The 13,763-nt window shown below is 48.8% G+C and overlaps 1 long non-coding RNA gene across 1 annotated transcript; it reads left to right on the top strand.

Annotated features, from left to right (window-relative positions):
- Window positions 1-12,179: 12,179 nt before the first annotated feature.
- Window positions 12,180-13,495, top strand: LOC146186536 (uncharacterized). Its single transcript, XR_014707861.1, has 2 exons — window positions 12,180-12,509; window positions 13,388-13,495. It is a non-coding gene; the product is annotated as an uncharacterized LOC146186536 (long non-coding RNA).
- The last annotated feature ends 268 nt before the right edge of the window (window positions 13,496-13,763 follow it).

Here is a 13,763-nt window from a genome sequence, read left to right as displayed (position 1 = left end):
AACGCAGGCCTATCGGGCCTAGCGACTTCTCTACCCCCCACCTCGCCCATCTTTAGACAACTACCACCAGATGATCTGACGCGCACCCACTTACCCTTACCCTCACCGATCCCTCCTGCAACTTTTGCAACAACCCCACCGTTCCCCTTGCCTGTATCCTATTCCAATACCCGGCGTATACTCCCCCGCGGGTTCTAGAATACCTTACCGCCTGGGAGGACTGGGAAACCCTGTTGCACTCTGAGGACCCGGTTCGGCAGAAGATCGCCACAGACTGGGCTGCCGTGCGGGGGCCCAGGGGTATGCATGCCCCAAAATCCCCTGTTTTAATAAAGTTATTACTGCCACCACCGTCTTCACGGGAGCAAAGTTCGGTGTAAGACCTCTCTACTGCCGTCTCTGAATTATCCTCCTGTTCATTTTTATTTTCGAAGGTGACACCGGTGAAGCTCTGGTGTATGTTATTTCTCTTTATATACCAATAATACCATAAGCCTTTTCGTGTTCGAGGCCCCTACGTCGGCTCCGCATTTTCGCATTGTGCTGCAGTTTGGGTGGGAATACCGAGGCATGCAGCCATGATGTATTCATTTGTGCCCGGCGTTCCATTTAGGTTCTACTAGTCTATCTGTACACCGAATGAACTCGTGCCCAAATGACTTGGGATAAGAAAGCGACCAACGATTTGCACTATGCTCCTAAGCACGTGCCGTGCTCTGAGCAAGAACACCAGCATTATAGCGCATCGAACCTCTTTCGATATCTTGTGCTTTTCATTGCTCGCTGTTAAGACTATGCAGCACTGCAGGGAGGAGTACCGCAAGCAATGACCCATGCACATGGCCTGGAAGCCTCCCGACAAGGTCTGCATCATCGCAAAGCGGAAGGTCAGCCCGGAGAAGTGCCTACTCACACTGAAGACCCACAACGACTACAGGAGCATGGTGGCCCTGGGAAAAGTGCAAGGCTTTCCTCCTGCGACAACATTGCCCGACTTGTTTGGGACGAGGAGCTGGCTTCCGTGGCACAAGCAATGAAAGAACAGCGCACCCCCGCCCAGGAATACTATCACCACGACAACTGGCGCGACCGCTTCGCGACCACGTTCAAGGCGACGGGACAGAATCTCTCCTTCCTCGGCAGAAACTTTCCTTTCAGCGGCACCGAGTGGCCTGGTCGCATTAAGGCGTGGTTCATAGAGTAAAAAGATTTCCCGCCAGAAAATCGTCACGCGTACATACCCCCGCCACCCTCTGAGTCTATGAAAGGAAACATCACCTGTCATGCGGGCCAAGACTAGCTACAACGGCTGCGGTTTCGTGAAGTACAGCGTCGCTGGAGCTGTCAATTTCACGCACATATGTAGTTATGCGTGTGCAATTACGGCACCACTGGAAACGTCTTCAGGAAGCCGCTGTACCATAACGGTCCGGCCTGTTGCCGGGAGGAAACCATGTGTGACCACACTGTCGGCCTGTGCGACGTTACTGTTGCGAAAAACGAATCGGGCGCGGCTACAAAAAACACCGGACTCCGGTGAGGAGAGTATGAGCGTCCCCATTATAGAATCGACCTCCACAAAAATGACATTTCTTACCGGCGAATATGATTTCAGTACTGTCAAAGGGAAGCGAATCTAAAGTGTCAATAACACGGAATCGATCCCTACCATAACAAGGTCGACGGTCGGTAAAAACTATTAATGCAGCGCGAAACTGGAACCGCTTACCAGCGAAATAGCGATGGATACTGCCCAGAAGTATTGAAATGGCAGAAAAAAAAATACAGCGCCCGTGAACAAGGATCGACGGTCGGGGAAAATAGTTCAGGTACCAACAAAAAGGAATCCCATTCTGACAGAGACATCAAGTACCACTAAAGAGGAATCAAACGTCAGCAAAAAGAAAACGAGCGCTACAGCAATGGAACCGACTCCCGAGAAAACTACTTCGGCCATCACCAGACAGGAATCGGATTTTGATAAAAGGACATCTAGCACCGCTAAAGAAATTCAGCACCACTGAAATGGGATCTGCTAGAATTAACAACCGAAGAACCTACGAAAGGGCTCCGGACATTGGGGCAAGCGAACCACTTTCTACTAGAAGGAAGCGGACGATAAAATTACTAGAAAAGCAAAACCCCAGTCGCCTTGAAGGCAAAAGTTTGGGAAGCGCTTCCAATATTTTTTTCGGTGTTGCCTTTGTAGATATAGTACCGTAGCTAATGCCATTGTAGAAGTACCGTCGACACACAGATCTTATTTTTGAGCATAGTCACGGAAGGAGGTATTTCTGCGAATAGTGAGCTTTCACCTGCTGCCTCACCTCCATCGGCTGCGGCGTCTAGTTTTCCGGAGGACGGGACTGGGAACGACGTCGCGGGGATGGCGAGCGGCGGACACGAAAAACGGGCTGTGGAGTCAGACTCCGGTTGGAAGCCGGGGAGTGGTTGCGTACGCCACAGCGATGAAACTGGTCGTGCAGAAGAGACGACCAGTACCGACGGGAGTCAACTGGGTATCACTGGTCGGGTCTGGATACGTTGGTCGGCCATAGCGCGATGCTTGACGACAGCGGCATTGTCTTGAAATATGGCCCGGAGTGCCACACCGGTAACAGACAGGAGAAGGCCGAAGAAGGGGTTGGTTCTGAAAGGATTCGATGCCATGCTGTCGATAAAAGCCAGGATCGCGCTGATCTGTGAACCGCGGTGCTCGCCTGGGTATTCGCGGCCGAAGGTCGTTAGGCTGATCAAGATGTCTTGAAGAAACAGGGCTTGCGAAATGTTGCCGCGAGCATTCTTCGAAAGAGGCAGGGTGTGCTGCGTGAACAGAAGAAAACTCAGGCTGCGATTGCAGATTGTAGGCAGGTTCACACGGAAAATATGGGCGGATAGGACACCGGTGACGTGTTCCGGCAGCGGGATTCGAGCCGGAGAAACTCTTCACGAATGATCTGCCGGATAGTTGAAGTAAGGTCAGGAGGAACATGCTCGTCAACGCGTAGACCCTTACAAAAATGAGTTTTGAAACTCTATTGTCGGATTATTGACCGCCTTTTGAATGTACTGAATTTCGATAGACATTCAACCCCAGCTGAGTGCAATCTTTACAGGGCCAACAGAATTTTCACTGTGTTCTACCCAATAGACTTTTTGTGCTATTTTTTCTATATGCTTTTTGTTGTCAGTTTTCAACGTTTACGAAGAATCAGCGTATACAGTTCATGCTGACCGATGTTTTTAAGTAGTTTTAGGCACCAATGATAAGAACATGATGTAACAACTTCGTTATGCATATTTGATCTCACTTGTAATCAACTATTGTCCACATTCTGCAAAGGGAAATATAAGAGCAGCATGCAGTTGCGTACTCGTACATGTTATATAAAAGTGCATATTAACGGTGCACACTTAGCTCAAGCTTCGCAACAACACAGTGAAAATATGCCCTAAAAACTTCCTGATGGCAAAGGCTCCACTGATATTGCAAATACATCGTTGAATGTCAATCAGAATCCGTAATGGATCAGCTTCTATATGTCGCAGAAGGTAACTTTAGTGGTAGGACATATTTTATATTTATCATAAAACAAGTTCAGTGAGTCATCATACTAACAAACAGGATCCTAGATTAAACCTACTATATGTAGGGCCGGACAGAGCTTTTTTAAACCAGTTGCAAAGTTCACTATATGCTTCAGGGTCTGACATTCTGCCCAAGCATAGGTGTTTTTGACCGTAGCTTATTGCCGCAAAATGAGATGCAGTCTGTATTGGAAACCTCCCCCACTCTATGTCTTTGGAGAGTTTTACTGCTATTTTTTTCTTTTCTTTCCTTTCTTAAAGTGGACACCATGCTAAAATGAAGTCACTTTAAACATTGAGAGGTTCTAATAATCACGGATTGATCCCACGGATACTATAGAGTTAACACGCACAGCAAAAACATTCGCGTATGAAAAAAAGAAGAAAAAAAAAACAAGATTGCATGCGTCTTCTATCGGCGACTCTTCTTTTCAAAGAAGCATTCGGCCGCCGCCTTGCTCCTGTCCGTACCCACTTCCCCCGTGCCTAAAAGCCCTCAATAAACTAAAAGTAGCGCCAACATGTGAAGTTTGCCGCCCGCCTCCTCTCCTGCGCTCTCCTTCGTCGTTCGACCCTCTCATTGGCCGAGCGCCGTCACGTGCGCGCGCGCTTTTTTTTTTTTTTTTTTTTTTTTTTGCTGGGCGTGCAGCTTCCTCCTTTCCAGCGGGGCGTGCGGCGCGCGCGCGGCACATATCGCCATGTGTTTTGCTGCCACGCGGACTGCTACTAAATCGTTCCCGCTGGCTATTTAATTTTTTTTTTCAAGCATGTTGCGCTCTTTGGCCGGCGGCTGATAGAAGCACGGTGGTGAAGGCGAGTTCAACCAACGCAGACATCGCGTACAAATGGTGTCACGCACTGACAGTTGAAAACGGAACCGTTTCAGCGCAAAATATAAAAAAAAACTTCTACCACGCTTCTCAAGTTTCACGGTAGCTTACAATTCAGTCCAACCTGCAAAGAAACCACACAGACTGCAGCTTCCGCAGCCTAGTTAATTTTTTTTTCAAGAATGTTGCGCACTTTTGTCAACGGCTGACGGACTCAAGGAGGTGAAGGCGAGTTAAATCGACGCCAAAATCGTGTACGTACGGTGACACACCATGGCAGCTGAACACGGCACCGTCTCAACGCCAAATATAAAAAAAAATAACTGCTACCTCCCTCCCCAAGTTTACCGGTAGCTCACAAGTCAATCAAAGCTGCAAAGACTCCACACAGACTGTAGCTTCAGCCGCCTATTGTTAATTTGATCTGCAGCTGAAGTTGAAAATACATGGAAGACAGCTGCTGCCACACTTCTCAAGTTTACCGGCAGCTCGCAATCCAGTCAACGCTGCGAAGAAACCATACACAGACTGTTCCAAAATTGTTCCTGTCCGCCGCCTAGTTACAAATTTTATAAAGCATGCCGCTGAGTGGCCAAATGTGACGAACTACAGACACACGGAGATGACGGCGAGTTGAACTAACGCCGAAATCGCGTATATGTGGTGTATGACACTCACAGCTGAAACTATTCTGGCGGGAAATCCCTGTCAACATTCGGTGATTATGTTTCAGCAGTGAGTGATATTTTAACCTGAACACATTGCGACAAAATGCAAGGCTCTGGTGAGAACCAGCGCACGGCCGCCTCGATCGGCGCGCGCGCGGCGCTGATCGAGACGGCTGTGAAGGGCGCCTGCTCCGGAGAGCGCGCGCTAGTCGCGCACCCCGTAGGTGGAGCCACGGTCGAAATGCGAGAGGAGGAGCGGCGCCGCCGGAGGAGGAGAGAGGAGATGGCGCTACTTTTAGTTTATTGAGGGGTTTTTCCCGTGCCCCGCGAACGGCGCCAGCATGTCCGGAGGGGTCTCTTCCTGTTGGCTGGGGGAAAAAAAAAAGGGGGGGGGGGGAGGGGTGCTCCCTAAAGCCCCTCAATAAACTAAAAGTAGCGCCAACATGTGAAGTTTGCCGCCCGCCTCCTCTCCTGCGCTCTCCTTCGTCGTTCGACCCTCTCATTGGCCGAGCGCCGTCACGTGCGCGCGCGCGCTTTTTTTTTTTTTTTGCTGGGCGTGCAGCTTCCTCCTTTCCAGCGGGGCGGGCGGCGCGCGCGCGGCACATATCGCCGTGTGTTTTGCTGCCACGCGGACTGCTACTAAATCGTTCCCGCTGGCTATTTAATTTTTTTTTTCAAGCATGTTGCGCTCTTTGGCCGGCGGCTGATAGAAGCACGGTGGTGAAGGCGAGTTCAACCAACGCAGATATCGCGTACAAATGATGTCACGCACTGACAGTTGAAAACGGAACCGTTTCAGCGCAAAATATAAAAAAACTGCCACCACGCTTCTCAAGTTTCACGGTAGCTTACAATTCAGTCCAACCTGCAAAGAAACCACACAGACTGCAGCTTCCGCAGCCTAGTTAATTTTTTTTTCAAGCATGTTGCGCACTTTTGTCAACGGCTGACGGACTCAAGGAGGTGAAGGCGAGTTAAATCGACGCCAAAATCGTGTACGTATGGTGACACACCATGGCAGCTAAACATGGCACCGTCTCAACGCCAAATATAAAAAAAAATATCTGCTACCTCCCTCCCCAAGTTTACTGGTAGCTCACAAGTCAATCAGAGCTGCAAAGACTCCACACAGACTGCAGCTTCCGCCGCCTATAGTTAATTTGATCTGCAGCTGAAGTTGAAAATGCATGGAAGACAGCTGCTGCCACACTTCTCAAGATTACCGACAGCTCGAAATCCAGTCAACACTGCAAAGAAACCATACACAGACTGTTTCAAAATTGTTCCTGTCCGCCGCCTAGTTACAAATTTTATAAAGCATGCCGCTGAGTGGCCAAATGTGACGAACTACGGACACACGGAGATGACGGCGAGTTGAACTAACGCCGAAATCGCGTATATGTGGTGTATGACACTCACAGCTGAAACTATTCTGGCGGGAAATCCCTGTCAACATTCGGTGATTATGTTTCAGCAGTGAGTGATATTTTAACCTGAACACATTGCGACAAAATGCAAGGCTCTGGTGAGAACCAGCGCACGGCCGCCTCGATCGGCGCGCGCGCGGCGCTGATCGAGACGGCTGTGAAGGGCGCCTGCTCCGGAGAGCGCGCGCTAGTCGCGCACCCCGTAGGTGGAGCCACGGTCGAAATGCGAGAGGAGGAGCGGCGCCGCCGGAGGAGGAGAGAGGAGATGGCGCTACTTTTAGTTTATTGAGGGGTTTTTCCCGTGCCCCGCGAACGGCGCCAGCATGTCCGGAGGGGTCTCTTCCTGTTGGCTGGGGGAAAAAAAAAGGGGGGGGGGAGGGGTGCTCCCTAAAGCCCCTCAATAAACTAAAAGTAGCGCCAACATGTGAAGTTTGCCGCCCGCCTCCTCTCCTGCGCTCTCCTTCGTCGTTCGACCCTCTCATTGGCCGAGCGCCGTCACGTGCGCGCGCGCGCTTTTTTTTTTTTTGCTGGGCGTGCAGCTTCCTCCTTTCCAGCGGGGCGGGCGGCGCGCGCGCGGCACATATCGCCGTGTGTTTTGCTGCCACGCGGACTGCTACTAAATCGTTCCCGCTGGCTATTTAATTTTTTTTTCAAGCATGTTGCGCTCTTTGGCTGGCGGCTGATAGAAGCACGGTGGTGAAGGCGAGTTCAACCAACGCAGATATCGCGTACAAATGATGTCACGCACTGACAGTTGAAAACGGAACCGTTTCAGCGCAAAATATAAAAAAAACTGCCACCACGCTTCTCAAGTTTCACGGTAGCTTACAATTCAGTCCAACCTGCAAAGAAACCACACAGACTGCAGCTTCCGCAGCCTAGTTAATTTTTTTTTTCAAGCATGTTGCGCACTTTTGTCAACGGCTGACGGACTCAAGGAGGTGAAGGCGAGTTAAATCGACGCCAAAATCGTGTACGTATGGTGACACACCATGGCAGCTAAACACGGCACCGTCTCAACGCCAAATATAAAAAAAAATATCTGCTACCTCCCTCCCCAAGTTTACCGGTAGCTCACAAGTCAATCAGAGCTGCAAAGACTCCACACAGACTGCAGCTTCCGCCGCCTATAGTTAATTTGATCTGCAGCTGAAGTTGAAAATGCATGGAAGACAGCTGCTGCCACACTTCTCAAGATTACCGACAGCTCGAAATCCAGTCAACACTGCAAAGAAACCATACACAGACTGTTTCAAAATTGTTCCTGTCCGCCGCCTAGTTACAAATTTTATAAAGCATGCCGCTGAGTGGCCAAATGTGACGAACTACGGACACACGGAGATGACGGCGAGTTGAACCAACGCCGAAATCGCGTATATGTGGTGTATGACACTCACAGCTGAAACTATTCTGGCGGGAAATCCCTGTCAACATTCGGTAATTATGTTTCAGGAGTGAGTAATATTTTAACCTGAACACATTGCGACAAAATGCAAGGCTCTGGTGAGAACCAGCGCACGGCCGCCTCGATCGGCGCGCGCGCGGCGCTGATCGAGACGGCTGTGAAGGGCGCCTGCTCCGGAGAGCGCGCGCTAGTCGCGCACCCCGTAGGTGGAGCCACGGTCGAAATGCGAGAGGAGGAGCGGCGCCGCCGGAGGAGGAGAGAGGAGATGGCGCTACTTTTATACCCCTGTTACACGGGCGTTTTCAACGGCAGTTCAGTTGGCGGTCAGTTTAACTGAACGGCAGTTAGCGATGTTACACGGCAGCGCCAACTGCAGTTGAAATCTCAACTGCGGTTCAGTTCAACTGAGGTCGGCGGTCCCAGTTGAACCAGTCAACTGACAAGGTGGCTGTCAGCGCGACGCACCGCATCGACCGAGTCGGCGGATTTTCAACCGCTGTGCGTTCTAAAATCACATGAAAGGTTGCTGCCTTAGCTAACGCAAGTCCCAGCCTGCAACTTTAAATACTCAAACGAGTGTCAAAACACAAGCGCGCGAAGCGGCACCAAAAGACGCACCTCAAATGGATTGACTTGGCTTTGTGTCGAGTTCATTTGTTCCATACTCGAAAAAGAAAACTCGTGCAAAATGTGCAATTTAATAATATAAAGTGTGCAAATGTTGTACAAAGTAATTTATATATGAAAAATAAAGCACTTTTTTTAGTAAGAATTGCTTGCATGTGGAGGATCACGTGATTCTGGGGGTCAACTGAGGTTCGCGATATGTTCCGTGTAACTACAGTCGACTGCCGTTCAGTTCAACGTCAGTTGGAACGCTGAACTGTGATTTAACTGAACGGCAGTTGAAATTGCCCGTGTAACACGGGTATTAGTTTATTTAGGGGTTTTAGTGCTCCCCGCTCTCTGCCTTCTCCGTGGTTTGTCTTCACGGAGATGACCTTGGCTTCAACATAACAGGAGCCGCGCAGCGGGGGCGGCGTCTTCCCCTTTTCACCGAAGCTACTTCTTCTGCGCCCCGTTTTCTTTGCACGCAGACGCGGGTACGCTGAGTGCGGCGAGGTGCCAGTTCAGGTGGCGTTTTCCCGCCACCGTAGTCGCATCCTGCACTGTGAGCGAAGCACCGTATGTAGGTTTTTCGCTTGTGATTATCACGAAGATCGTTTTGTTCAAATTGGAGCGCGAATGTACGAATTTAAGTCTGTCTTCGGAGGACTCCGCTCTTGGGCGGCAGCTTCTGCGCAAGGAGGACGTGTTTAAGAAGTTCAACAGTCGCAGGCGTTTTGGATTCTAGGCGAAAAGCCGATGCGGGCGGAGCGTCTGCACTTTGGTGAGTGTTTTGCTTTTTCCTTTTCGTGTTTGTGCCAGTATTGTACAATGTGTGCTACAAGGGGAAGCGCGCATGTAAATATTTCTAGCAGGCAAGCCAGCCTCGTCGGAAAAAAAGGAGGGGGAGAGAGAGAGAGAACGAGGCTTGTCTCTAACGCGGACGCTGGGGCCGATGGAACGCCAGTTGGGGTGGCGACATTTTCTTTCTTTCTTTTACATGGTGACCGTTTTTGAAGGATTGTTCGGCACAGTGCTGTACTCTTTCGATACGGTACTCGCGCTGAGACGGACACATTATTGATATCATAATATGCCTCTGTCACACATTGTGGGTTATCGGAATCTGCGCAGCTCCACCATTTTTGCAGTGTTTTTGTTTCCACTTATTTCAGTGCCTATAGTTGGTAATTTTGCTTGAAGTTTTCTGGGTAGTAATGCTTGTGACCTGCGTTTTGCTATTTATATTCACAATTGGATCTTTGGCGGCAGCATATATTGTTTCTCAGGGAGAAATGAACGATATGGTAGTGCTGCAGAGCTGTGGAGGCAGCGGTCGATGCCATCTAAGCAGTGAAAGACAGTGACAACTCATTTTAGACAAGAAATTTCTTGAGCTATGACGTGGAGCAGCGCACAAATGCCTTTGCTTGATTTTTAGGTTAGTATATGCCGCAACTTAATTATGATTTCCATTGTTTATTTCAGCATCACATGCGAGGAGTTCCCGGACGTATCAGCGTTTTACGCAAAAAACAGCCTGGCGTCATACCTTGCACATGAATTGAAATAAAGCAAATAAACAAACCAGCTCATGTTGTGGGTTCACGAAAGATGCAATCCTTATTCTTTTTTTTTCTCATTACCGCGCATTTTTATTCTGTGTTCCCTTTCCGCTGCGGAACAACAGAAAATGGTGTGTGATCAACGGTTAGCCAGGAGCAGGCACGAGGTGGTTTACATTAATGCAAAAGTAGCACAGCACATAGCCTTGATGCGGTCAGTCAACACATTCTATGTTCTGCTCGACCAATCAACAATTTAGCCAGTTTAGTGTAGGTTAATGAGTGAGTAAGTATAATGGGGCTTAAAAGATCAAGATCTGTTTTGTTCTTTTAAGCCTCATTATGCTTATCATTAACCAGCACTGATCAGACAGGATTGTTGATTGGTCGGGCAGAACAAAGAATGTGGTGGCTTATCACAGCTAGGACACGGCCGCTCAATGGAGGCGCACTTGGGTACGGCCCGTCGCGTCGCCGAGAAGAGCCGTATTGCGCCTAGTTCTCATCGCCACCGCTCCGGGACGAATCCGGGCGGAGAGCTGAGCGCAGCGGCCGTGGCTGTGCTTTCGTTTCGGCGTCCGCGTGGTCGGCGCTTGCTCAATTTAGGATTATGAGCGGCGTTTCACACAGTATGTGATGCTATGTGCAAGTTTGCTGTTGATAAGGTGATAGCGGCAAGTCATCATCACTAGGCTTTTCCAAGTAATTCGTGGTCTTCCGTTTACAACGAGAACGAGGCAGTCGTGTGCTTCGCTGAGTGCGCACCCATTTAGTTGCGTTTCAACCACTGTAATAACGTATTAGATATTGCAATCTTGAAATCGGGACATGGTTTGGGGCCATTATTCTGCGTGCACTTTTCTGGAAACTTACAATTCAAGACGTAGCGTTCAACATTATTGTTCAGCCTGTTCCTCCATTTTCACTGGAAATAATATTCAAGTGGGTACCACCACCAAAACATACTAGCGAACAAACTGTTGCAAAAGAAACAACACAAGGCAGCCAGTTCAACGACACGCCCGCACGCTCAGGCAATTTTTTTCTCGTTTGATTATGAAGCCGCGTGATGCACAAAACACACGCAACCCAAGCAACCACCGACGTCCGTTGTACGTCCGAGCTAGAGCCGAACGTCCTTTGCCGAAATTGTACGTCCGTCGGACATACGTACAACCTCCGGTTTCGGACATCCGTATTCGTACGTCCGTCGGAGGTACAGACTACGTCCGCTTTTGTATATCCGCATGAGAGACGAGGTGTATGTCCGATGTACGTACGGACTACGTCCGTTGTTGTATATCCGCATGAGAGACGAGGTGTACGTCCGATGTACGTACGGACGAGTATGTTTCCAGGACATATATTTCCTCGCTGACAAAATTCTGTTTCAACATTCACACTTGTCTTCAATGCTCGAGATGTGTTCTGCCTAGTAAAAAAAAACAAAAACATTGGGGCCAATTGGGACCTGCAAATGGTCACATCTGGACCCAATATTGGACACCACCTCTCCAATGGATTAGTCCAGTTGGATTAACTAAATGGTTCTGCAAATACCAATTGGGCATTCCAAATAGTTTTAATTGCGTGTAAAATTCCATTCGGATTTTCCAAATGGTACTCAAAATTCCAATAGGAAATCCAATTATGTTTGCAACTTCCATTCGGCCCCTGAGATAGCGAATTGTATTATATACCAAATGATTAGATGGTTGGCCTAAAAAACTCTGGCACATACACAGTATGGGGCGATTGTCATTAATTTCTCAGCTTTCATGCCGCAATTCGTTGTATCCGTTGGTAGCGGCGGTCGTGATCTTCAATTGTTACTCTAGTTGAGCCTGAACGTATGTACTACATGTACCACCTGCGCGGCTTCGCCATCCACGATGGTCCACGACCACGTCTTGGCGAACGAAAGCGCCGGATTACCTTGCACTGTGGGTCTTTACAAAAATAGTTTTTTTTTGCTGTTTGAAATCCCCGCCAGTCCCCGCCGGCTGCTGGCCGTGCTGTTTGTTTGAAGGTTGCGTATTCCATCGCAGTGTGTGTGTGTTGGAGTGGAGGAGGGGGATGGTAGGTTTCGCTTGAATATCCTTACAAGAAAGGGTTCCTATTTAAAAAAATTAACAATATTCAGTAAAAATATAGTGTTAACTTATTACGGCCAATTCATTTCTGCGCATGAATGTTTCTGTGCCGCCATTGCCGGCTGTTGTCCTGCCGCCGCGGCTCGCGGCAGCAGTTGCACGCAACTATGCTCGAATGCCTTCACCCATATTTGTGCGCTGCAAGGACAACGATTGCGCAGCTGTGCCAGTTCCTAGTGTGAAAGGATTACCCCCTTGGAGCAACAGTGGTTCACGACGACAACACATTAGGACGGACGACTCCGGCGAAAGCGACCGCGTTTGAAAGTGAGTACTGCGATCGAGCTTCGTGAAAATCTGCGCAGCGAAAATTGTATGAATATGTAACAGCGCAGTGAACCTACTGACACATTTCAACGCGATAGCATTAGGAGCTAGTTACACCGAAAACCAGGAGTAATCGGCGCGGTGGCGTCCGTGTATGTCGATTGAGTTGGCTCTCCCTCTCCTCTACGCAAACTAGGAAATTGCTGGCGGTGCTATCGCGTTCCACTCTTGCAATCTTGCGAGGCTTATAACCAACCTCCTTGTTTTCGTCAACCAAGGCGCTGGGTAAACAGTCGGTCTTCAAAGATTTTTTTTTTTAATATGCTTGCCTTCGCAAGTGGCATGCTCTGCATTTTTCAATGCAAGTTGCAGGTTGCGAGGGCACGGTCTGCGCTGCAGTGGATTACAGTGATAAAATGCATAACTGCTCCTGTACAATGCGATAAGCGATAATCGCCCAAGCTCGCGGGCTTGAAAGTTGTGCACCACTACAAAAAAAAATCATTTCAGATAGCGAGCGGCCTTTTCTGTGCTTGAAATTATTGAAGCGCGTTATCAGCTTATTTTAATTTAGCTATGGCCTGTATGATACTGCCTTATGAACTGTTTAGCTTATTTAGCTTTATCCTTGAAGCATTGCAGATGAATCTGTGTGATATTCGAAAGATAGCGGGTGCGATATAACTGGCGTGAACTAAGGGAAAGGAGGGCAGAACCTCGCTGATATTTGAGACTGCGTCAAGTGCTGTAGGGCAGGTACAATATGAGAAATACTCAATTTTCTTGTTATTATCCTCCAGAAAACCTCTAGTCAAGGATTATGCTATGCATGAGCTACAGACTATTTACTAACCTGTTTTTTTTTTCTCTTTTTGCAGAAAGCTGGTTGCTTCCACTTCATCACGGAAGATGGATGTGCACTTCAAGTTTTACGTCATATTGAGGAATTAGACATTTTACAATAAAATATGCCTGTTGTACTTTAAGCTGCTCTTCTATTTTATTGCCTCGTGGGAGCGAAAAAGCATGCATGCGGCATATATGCGAATATGCGAGAAAGATCCGGGAACGGACGTCCGAAATGGACGTCCACTAGCCAGACAAACATGTCAATTTGGACGCCCATCGGACGGCCGACGGACGTCCACTGGCTGTTCGCGGACGTCCATCGGCCATCTGGAACATCCGAAACGGATGGCCATTGGCCGTCCGATGGATGTCGGTGGTTGCTTGGGAAGCTTATTTTACATGCGA

The sequence above is a fragment of the Amblyomma maculatum genome, chromosome 6 (assembly GCF_055883805.1).
Source record: "Amblyomma maculatum isolate TAMU_Amacu chromosome 6, ASM5588380v1, whole genome shotgun sequence".
Taxonomy (NCBI): domain Eukaryota; kingdom Metazoa; phylum Arthropoda; class Arachnida; order Ixodida; family Ixodidae; genus Amblyomma; species Amblyomma maculatum.
This window is presented reverse-complemented; position numbering and strand designations above follow the sequence as displayed.